Source organism: Mustelus asterias, chromosome 3, assembly GCF_964213995.1.
Source record: "Mustelus asterias chromosome 3, sMusAst1.hap1.1, whole genome shotgun sequence".
In the NCBI taxonomy this organism is placed as follows: Eukaryota; Metazoa; Chordata; class Chondrichthyes; order Carcharhiniformes; family Triakidae; genus Mustelus; species Mustelus asterias.
Window position 1 is genome coordinate 63,096,793 of NC_135803.1, and position 10,039 is coordinate 63,106,831.

Here is a 10,039-nt window from a genome sequence, read left to right on the forward strand (position 1 = left end):
AAACACATTCCCAGCTAAAACTAGTCAGTATTCTGCATTCTTAACATTTGAGAGGCCTGCTGCCCAGACAAATCGGCACCATATAAAACAGAGCTGACTTTCAAACATACCCCTTACAACAAACATGATAAAATACATTTCTTAAAGGCACAGCATCATTGCAATGTGAAGGCAAGGACACAAAAAGGCTTGTCATTGCCATTGTGCAAAATATAGTGACAGTGATATTCTGTTTAACCCTAGGCAATGCATATTATAATGCATTGTGCATATCAGGTCATACTACAATTCTTTGAGAGTAAAGGTTTAGATGCAAGAGTACTTCAAGTCCATATTCTCCCTTCTGCTCATTTTAGCTCCCATCCTATCTGCTAAATTCTCTTAGATTTAAGTTCCACCCCCATTCCCCAAGTGCTCACATATAACAGGCCTTCTCCAGCCTTCGGTCAACAGATCTCTCTTCCTCTCTCTCTCTCTCTCTGCTCTACCACACCTAAGTAAGGTTTCTCTCTTTCTTGTTGAATATGTGCAAACATCTCCAATTTATGCTATGCCACATTGTCATTTCAACATTGTACCCATTTTCCTTACCTCAGTATTTTCTTAAACTCAACAATTGAGTGCCCTCAGATTTCAGTGCCCCAAATGGCGACTGTGCCAATCCTCTTCCTATCCCTCAAATGCTCCCAGGCGAGTGTCACCCTGCTAAATAGTAATGATATGAGGCCCAGTGGCACTGTTAAAGCACCTACCCTCTCCCAAATAGTGGTTCCCAGCACAACATGATTACTATTATTGGGCATTAGTGTTCTGCTAGTATTGGATGAGGTAAAAGAAAGAGGGAATATTTGCATTCCTGTAACATTTCAGGATGTTCCAAACCATTTTATAGTCAATAGAGTGTAAAGTGTAAGATGTACAATCGCAGTTGTGATCGAGGGAAAGAAGCACCCAATATTGTGAACAGTAAAGTCCCTCAAACAGCAATGGCCAGACAATTTGGTTGCTGTTGGTTGAGGGATAATCATCGGCCAAGATAATTCCTCAAATAGTGCCATGGGATCTTTTACACCCAGCTTAGAGGCAAAATGGGGCTTTGGTTTAACATTTCATCCAAAAGACAGCACCTCTGACAGTATTCTTTCAGTATTCAACTGAGTTAACAGTCAAGCTAATGTGCTGAAGTCTCTGAAGTAGAACTTGATCCCACATCATTATTTTATCAGTGGTGCTGGCAGTGTGGTTATGCCACAAACTAACCCATTCATAGTACAGGAAGATTAAGCATGGACCCTGAAGTGGGAAAAATATACAGATGGGTACACATAAGATGGTTGCCTGGCACACAAACAGTCACCTGGGAAAGAGACATTAAACGGGCACTGACTTTCAGTACAATCAGCCACCTGAGATTAAAACATAAAGGACAGACAGCTATTCAAAGTTAAACATGCAGGAATCAAATCCTACAGGAAGCCAGCCAGGGCTTAAGGATAAGGACAATAGGGGTAGATAATGAGATTAGCTACAGGTGGGATCGGGAATACATAACTGCAGGAAAACCAATTACTGTAAATTACTATATGAATAGGCCGAAACTAAAAACCATTGATAGCCACTGACGTAGGAAATGTATCCATTCATAAGACAATGTGATGTTAACATGTTCATGTCTGTATCTGTCTGTATTTGTCTATAACGATGTGTTAACGATCGATCACCTACTTGATTACAATGATGTGATAATGGCTAGATGTCCGGTCCATCTATTGTGTAAAGGGTATAAAGATGGACTGCTCCTATTGTCTCATTGAGAGAAGGTTTGCTGCTTGTTAATGTCTTTTCTCCACGAAGCTTCATTAAAATAAAACTGTATTCTCGAAACCTTCAAGCCTGGCCCAGTAGTACTTTTCCCACAACAATTGGCGTAGTCAGCTAGGATCCTATTACTGGTGAGATCGATTGGCCACGATCAGAGCTGGGGTAGAGATCACTGAATCTGTGAGAGTCAGACAAGGTCAAGAATTGACACATTGACAAAGGGAAAGCGGTAGATGTGGTTTATATGGATTTTAGAAAGGCGTTCGATAAGGTCCCCCGTGCAAGGCTTCTAGAAAAAATGAGAGGGCATGGGATCCAAGGGGCTGCTGCCATGTGGATCCAGAACTGGCTTGCCCAAAGGAGACAGAGAGTGGGTATAGATGGGTCTTTTTCTAAATGGAGGTCGGTTACCAGTGATGTTCCCCAGGGATCTGTTCTGGGACCCTTGCTGTTTGTCATTTTCATAAATGACCTGGATGAGGAAGTGGAGGGATGGGTTGGTAAGTTTGCCGACGACACGAAAGTTGGTGGGGTTGTGGATAGTCTGGAGGGATGTCAGAAGTTACAGAGGGACATAGATAGGATGCAAGACTGGGCGGAGAAGTGGCAGATGGACTTCAACCCAGATAAATGTGTAGTGGTCCATTTTGGCAGGTCAAATGGGATGAAGGAGTACAATATAAAGGGAAAGACTCTTAGTACTGTAGAGGATCAGAAGGACCTTGAGGTCCGGGTCCATAGGACTCTAAAATCGGCCCCGCAGGTGGAGGAGGTGGTTAAGAAGGCGTATGGTGTGCTGGCCTTTATCAATCGAGGGATTGAGTTTAGGAGTCCGGGGATAATGATGCAGCTATATAAGACCCTCGTCAGACCCCACTTGGAGTACTGTGCTCAGTTCTGGTCGCCTCATTACAGGAAGGATGTGGAAAAGATTGAAAGGGTGCAGAGGAGATTTACAAGGATGTTGCCTGGATTGAGTGGCATGCCTTGTGAGGACAGGCTGAGGGAGTGCGGTCTTTTCTCCTTGGAGAGACGTAGGATGAGAGGAGACCTAATAGAGGTATATAAGATGTTGAGAGGCATAGATCGGGTGGACTCTCAGAGGCTTTTTCCCAGGGTGGAAATGGCTGCTACGAGAGGACACAGGTTTAAGGTGCTGGGGGGTAGGTACAGGGGAAATGTTAGGGGGAAGTTTTTCACACAGAGGGTGGTGGGCGAGTGGAATCGGCTGCCGTCAGTGGACTCAATAGGGTCTTTTAAGAGACTCCTGGATGAGTACATGGGCCTTAATAGGATGGAGGGTTATAGGTAGGCCTAAAAGGTAGGGATATGTTTGGCACAACTTGTGGGGCCGAAGGGCCTGTTTTGTGCAGTAGTTTTTCTATGTTTCTATGTTTCTAATACAGTTTGCAAGGGGTTAAACTTAAGGGATTAAACTTAAGGGGTATTTATAGTAATATGTATTGTTGTATATGATATAGTGATAAGTACTAACTGCTGATAGTGATAAGTAACTGTTGCTTGTGCTGACCGACAAGAGGACAAGGTAGTGCCTGTCTCAAAACCCTGCCTTAGACCGGTTGTTAAGAGGAGGAACTTCCCACGCGAAGGTCAGGAGGTTGAAGTGGGTAAAGAGACACCAAGGGCACTTAGGATTGTGAAGCACAAGTGGCAGAGGTCGATTAACATCAAACTCTGTAGTGGCGAACAAACACAGAGTTGCCATCTGCTTGCATGAAAGTTTGAAAAGTTGGGAACTGTACTGTCAATGTTGTGAAAAGCGGGGCGGAAAAGGAGCTTGATCAACTCTGACCTAAACCGGACTCCGGTGGAGAAGCACATTGCCGAGGTGGTAATAGTGGAAGCCGTGAGTATAACTTGAAACCCTGTAACGGTAGTGAAACACGGTGCTAGAGTAGCAATAGTGGCCGGGCGTAGTGAGGTCCCTATAGTAGAGAGCACACTTTACTAGGGAGTAATTGTGGCCGGGGTTAGTGAAGTCTGAGAAATGGCAGATAATGAAGTTAAAAGGGGACCTGCAGGATCCCTCATTGAAATTTACTTGACAGACAGGAAAGAGTTAATAAAGAGAATGCAAAAGGATGGCTGGGATACTTCTCACACCTTAGAGCAGCAGAGAGAGTGGATAGATAAAGAAAAGATAAACAAGACAAAGAAGATAGGAGTAATGTTAACACATCAGTTAGCTGGTCTAATTGAGCAAGTAGTCACCTCTACTAAGAAGTGGAGAGAAGATAAAGAAAAGATTAGAGAATTAGAATCCTGAGTGAGGGAACTGGAAAAGCAAAACCAGGTGTTAGAAGAAAAGCAATGGAGAGGGGAAACTCTTCCTCTACCTCCTTATGAGTCCACACAGCAGGAACCAACCGCTCCTTCAGAGGAGTGGGAAGCGCTAGAGCACAACTTAGCGCCAGTAACCCAAGGGGGAACCAATGTGCGACCAAAGGCAACTTATCAACCCTTCACCCCAGGTGAGAGACAGCAGATAATGGCTTCCCTGGGTAAATTACAACCTGGAAGCGCAAACACTAAATTCTGGGAAGAATTAGACACAATCTGGGTAGGACACCAATTACACTTGAGAGACGTACACCAGCTGGTCAGGGCAGCCTGTCCAGTGGATAAGTGGAGGCAGGTAGCAGGTGGACCCTCCACTCCTCCAGCACAGGATTATAATGGGGGATGGTGGACACATGCAGTCGCCCTAACATCGGAGATAGATGCCCAACAGGCACCCTTCACCTAGTTTAAAGCAGAGATTCAGAGGGTATTAGGGAATGCTCCCACTAACTGGAGCAGAATTACCACAACAAAACAGTTAAAAGGGGAAGGAGCTTCTGAATACGGGGAACGGTTGTTCCAGGTATATCAAGAATGCTCAGGACAAGGGAACCCAGGTCGAGGGGATCGAGCGTTCATCCAGGTTTTTAAGGATGGACTCTCCAGCGCTCACCAGGTCATCCTAAAAATGGGAGTGATTATGTCCCAAGATTACGATGAGTTGGTAGAGTGGGCTAGCGGAGTACCGGGAGAAGAGAAATCACAGGCAAGAACAAGGCTAGAAAGAGTAGCAGCCTACAGTAATGGGAATGGAACAAAGTCTAAACTGACTTGCCACAATTGTGGATGGCAAGGACACTTTGCGAGGGATTGCGAGACTCCACGGAAAGGGAACAGATTTGGGAACAGTGGGAAACATTGCAGCCACTGTAATAAATATGGACACACAGAAGCAGTGTGTTGGAATAAGCATGGGAAACCCCCGACACGATCCATGACCACAGCAGAACCGGAGGAACCACAGGACCTCCGGGGTCAGCAAGATTGACAGTCTGCAGCCCCCATTCACAAGGGTAAGAAGGAGGGAAGGATTTACGTGTCAGCACTAGTAGGGGGCAGGCAATGTGAGATGCTAGTGGACACAGGAGCATCCATATCTGTCACCGACCGACCCTTACCCACTACGAATAAAATGATTTACCCGACCGGGATAGGAGGGAACAAAACACCCGCCTACCTGAGCGAGACCACGTTAGTAGAGATAAATAATCTGTATATACCAATGAGGTTTTGTGTGTGCAAAAATAACGAGGGTACAATAATGGGAAATGATCTGATGAAAGAATATGAGATTCTGATAGACTGTGGAAAGGGAGAATTAATCTGGCCAAGACAGGACGGTCGGAAAACGAGAATAGGGAAACTTACTAGTCACCTCGAAACTATTAAGGTGGCCACAGTCACCACCAGAAATTGGGAATTAGAAACAGGAGGGTTCGGAGCCATCTGTGCCTCTGTCCCCAGAGTATGGGCTAAAACGAAGTTAGATACCGGTTTGACTAAAACGGACCCAATAAAGGTACCTGGACCGGAGCATAAGCCACACCGACAATACCCAATCAAACCAGAGGCAGAGAAAGCTGTAGTGAAGATAGTTAAAGGGTTAGTGGAAAGGGGGATTCTGAGAGAAACCACAAGCATCACTAACTCCCCAACATGGCCAGTGAGCAAGCTTGACGGAAGCTATAGGCTCACGATAGATTACACCAGACTCAATAAAGTCACGTCTAAATTGCACCCCATTGTAGCAAGCCCCTCGACAATCCTGAATGGACTGTCACAGGAGCATAAAATATTCACAGTATTGGACGTAGCAAACGGATTCTGGTCCTTACTATTGGATCCTGAATCCCAAGACAAATTCGCCTTTACAGTAGGAGACAGACAGTACACTTGGACTCGTTTACCACAGGGATTCCACAACAGCCCCGCTATATTCCATCGATCAATGAGTGACATCCTGAACAGGGTAGAACTGCCAGAGGGTAGTACGATCCTACAATATGTAGACGATATCCTGATAGCTTCAGAGTCCAAGTCAGGACATCAAGAAGCCTTATATTTAGTACTGAATGAATTAGAAGCCACAGGGTTAAAGGTGAGCCCCAAAAAGGCACAAATCGGGAAAACACAGGTCCTATACCTAGGACACCTTATATCCCAAGGACTTAAAGAAATGCCAACGGACCAAAAGAAGGCGGTACAACAAATGCCGCGACCCGTCACCGTAAGAGGGGTCAGGAAGGTGCTAGGACTATTTAACCATAGCCGGAGTTTCATCCGAGGGTTCGCAAAATTAGCAGAACCCATACAAAGACGAGTCAAAGGGAGAAAACCAGTTTTAGATCCTGTAGAATGGGGACCCGAGCAGGAAGAGGCTTACACTAAACTAAAAACAGAACTGATATCAGCCCCTGGACTAGGATTACCCGATTCTAATAAGGACTTCCATATCCATTGTAGCAATGAGGGAGGGTTCTATTCCGCCGTGGTAACACAAGACCATGGCGACAGAAAGAGACCCAGAGGATATTATTCCACAGCAGAAGGGCCGGTAGTCACCGGACTGCCAAGGTGCATAGCCGCCTTGGATTGCGCCACCTGGGCTGTAAAGGTTAGCGAGCCAGTAATCATGGCAGGGAATATAATCCTTCACACCAAACACACCTTGGTGGAAATGTTGAACACGGGAAAACTAAGGTCAGTCTCAAACATGAGAAGGGCTAAGTGGGAAGCTGTTCTCCAAGCAAGTCCGTGATAATAATAAGGGATACAGGGAATAACCCAGCAGAAGGGATTTTAGACGGAGAGCCACACAATTGTGAAGATATAGATAGGGACGAAGAAGAGGGTAAGATAAAGGATATACCATTGATAACAGCTGAGGAGACCCTTTTTGTGGATGGGTCACGCAAATATGTGGAAGGATCACCCCGAACAGGGTGGGCAGTAGTGAATGACAAATTAGAGACAGTAAGGTCAGGAAGGATTGACGGAGGTCTATCCGCGCAAGTGGCAGAACTAGTGGCACTCACACAGGCACTAGAGTTATCTGAAGGTAAAACGGTAAACATCTATACAGACAGTCGCTATGCATTCGGAGTCATACATGACGACATGTCAGCATGGGGAAGAAGAGGGTTCATAACCACAGGAGGGACCCCTATTAAGCACCAGCAAAGAATTGAGGCATTATTGAGAGCTAGCGAGAAACCTAGAGAAACTGCAGTAATCAAAATTAAAACGCACCAGAGAGAGCCAGGAAGAGATAACCCGGACTGGTTAAATTTCAAAGGGAACCAAGCCGCAGACAGGGCGGCACAGTTAGCCTTAGGACAGGAGACAATTGGCGAGCTGCCAATAGCAGCAATAGAACAGACAGGAGACGCAATAGATATTCAGGGCTTACATGAGGATATCCCACGGGAGAAAAAGGAGAAATGGAAAGCACAGGGAGCAATCAAAGGGACTGATAACATTTGGAGATGGGAAGATAAGGTAATAGCACCAGAGTGCATACAAAACACCCTATTGGAACTACACCATGGACTCTCACATGTGGGTAGAGAGGCCATGATAACTAGTATAGGAAAGGAATGGTGGTGGAAAGGAATGGGAAGAGATATAGCCCGACACTGTCACCGATGCGTGACGTGCGCGCAACACAACCCTGGTAGACCAATAAAAATTAAAATGGGACACCAGCCGAGACCAAAGGGACCCTGGGAACATCTGCAAATAGATTTCACAGGGCCACTACCACAATCCCATGGCAAAACTTATTGTCTGGTTATTATAGACCAGTTCACCAGGTGGGTAGAAGCGTTCCCTACTACAAATTGTACTGCTACCACGGTGGCTAGGGTATTGGCAGAAGAGGTAATCCCTCGATGGGGTGTTCCCCTACAAATCGATTCAGACCAAGGGATGCACTTCACCGGAAAGGTGGTAAAAACAGTATGCCAATTAATGGGGATAAAACAAAAATTTCACATCCCTTACCACCCACAAAGTTCTGGAATGGTGGAACGTATGAATAGAACACTAAAAAATGCATTAGCTAAAGCCATACAAACATCGGGGAAAATGTGGACAGAGGTATTGCCCACTATACTAATGAGATTAAGGGCTACCACAAACCGGACAACCAGATTAACCCCTTATGAGCTAATGACAGGACGGGCGATGCAATTACCCGAAAGCATCATAACAGGTGGGACCAATGTAGGTCCACTAAAAGATAAAATCAGGAGATATGTTCTGGAACTAAGCACCCAACTAAAAGGGATGCGCAAATTGGTAAAGGACAATCAGGAAATAAAAGACGCAGAGAGAGAGCTTGAAATGCTCCCTGACGTCCCAACAGCGGGAAGTCGCGTCCGAGTAAAAACATTACCTGACAAACCAGGGTTTGCACCAAAATGGAATGGGCCATATGAAGTTATAATTAGTGGAGACACCTGTGCCTGTATAGACATAAGAGGGAAAGAGGTGTGGAAGCATTGGACACAGCTAAAAATATACAAGGGGACAAATAAGTAATTAAATTGATGAACTAACGAAAATGCTTTCCTCAACACAGGCAAAGACTGCAAGCAAGAACGACTGGTGCGCGCGGGTTGATAGATAATATAACTTGTAAAGATTATATGAATTATAGGGCCCGATTTAACCAAAGTTTCGCGCCTGTTTTCGGGCCCGGAATCATGGTAAAGTTGGGCGTCGGGCCTAAAACGCGGTCCAGACCCGACCCAAGGCCAATCGTGTCTTTACCAACGGCCGATCCAGGCGCCAATCCGGGCGCTGATCCGGCGCGCGCCTGAATCGGCCAGCGGGCCGATTTAAATGCATTTGCATGCATTTAAATCGGCATAATGAAGCCCGCGCCCAACTTACCCAAGGATTCCCACTTTACGAGGCTCTGATCCGACCGGCGCCCACGCATTTACCGTGTTGTGATAGGGCTTCAACTCAGCAACTGAACCGCCGAATCGCCCCCGACCACCCTTCGTGGACCGCCCCCGCGAACCACCCCGGCAGCCCAGCCCCCCCCCGATCGGACCACCCTGGGACGCAGGCCTCGCCAGCAGCCCCCCCCCCTCCCCCCCGGGATAGGGCCCCCTGGGCCCCCGACCTACTTTGATCGCCGGTGTCTGTCGAAAGCATCTTGCGATCCTGGCCTTGCTCCAGGGGTCCTGATGGGTAGGATGATGTCTCTTTACTGGCGGGAGGGGGGGGGGGGGGGGGGGGGGGAGGAGGGGGGGTAGGGGGGGGGGGGATGAGACATCTCTTCCCTGAGGGGGTGGTAGGGGGGCAATGTGATGTCTCTTCCCTGGGGGGGGGGGGTAGGGGGGAGATGTGACATCTCTCCGACAGATGCAAATGCGCTAGGCCCCACCCACTGGACCCACACCGAAAAAAGGCGTATGGGGACGCTGGAGCGCGGCTGCCGGGCGCAGGTCTGATTTACGACCGCACCCGGCACTTAGAGCCGATTTGGTAAAATCGGCCCCATAGTGTTAGGTTTGATATTCGATCGTTGCGAATATGTATGTAATCGCGTATGTAACTGTACTACTTTGCGTTGTCATGACTGTAAAGTTAACTGGATTGGGGGATAACTTGTTTTACAAAGCTCACATACATTTACACGGGAATTGAACTGTATGTTACCCGTTAGCACAATCGGTAGAAGCCCTATTTGTAGCCACCCCTGGGTGGACCCCTCATGACTTATATACTGTAGATACATCAGATACACCCCGTAAGGGACAAATTGGCAAATATAAAAGAGGTATACAGGGGAGATGTGTGGGACTTGTAAACCCCACAGATGCTGTGTGCAGGGGGTTTCAAC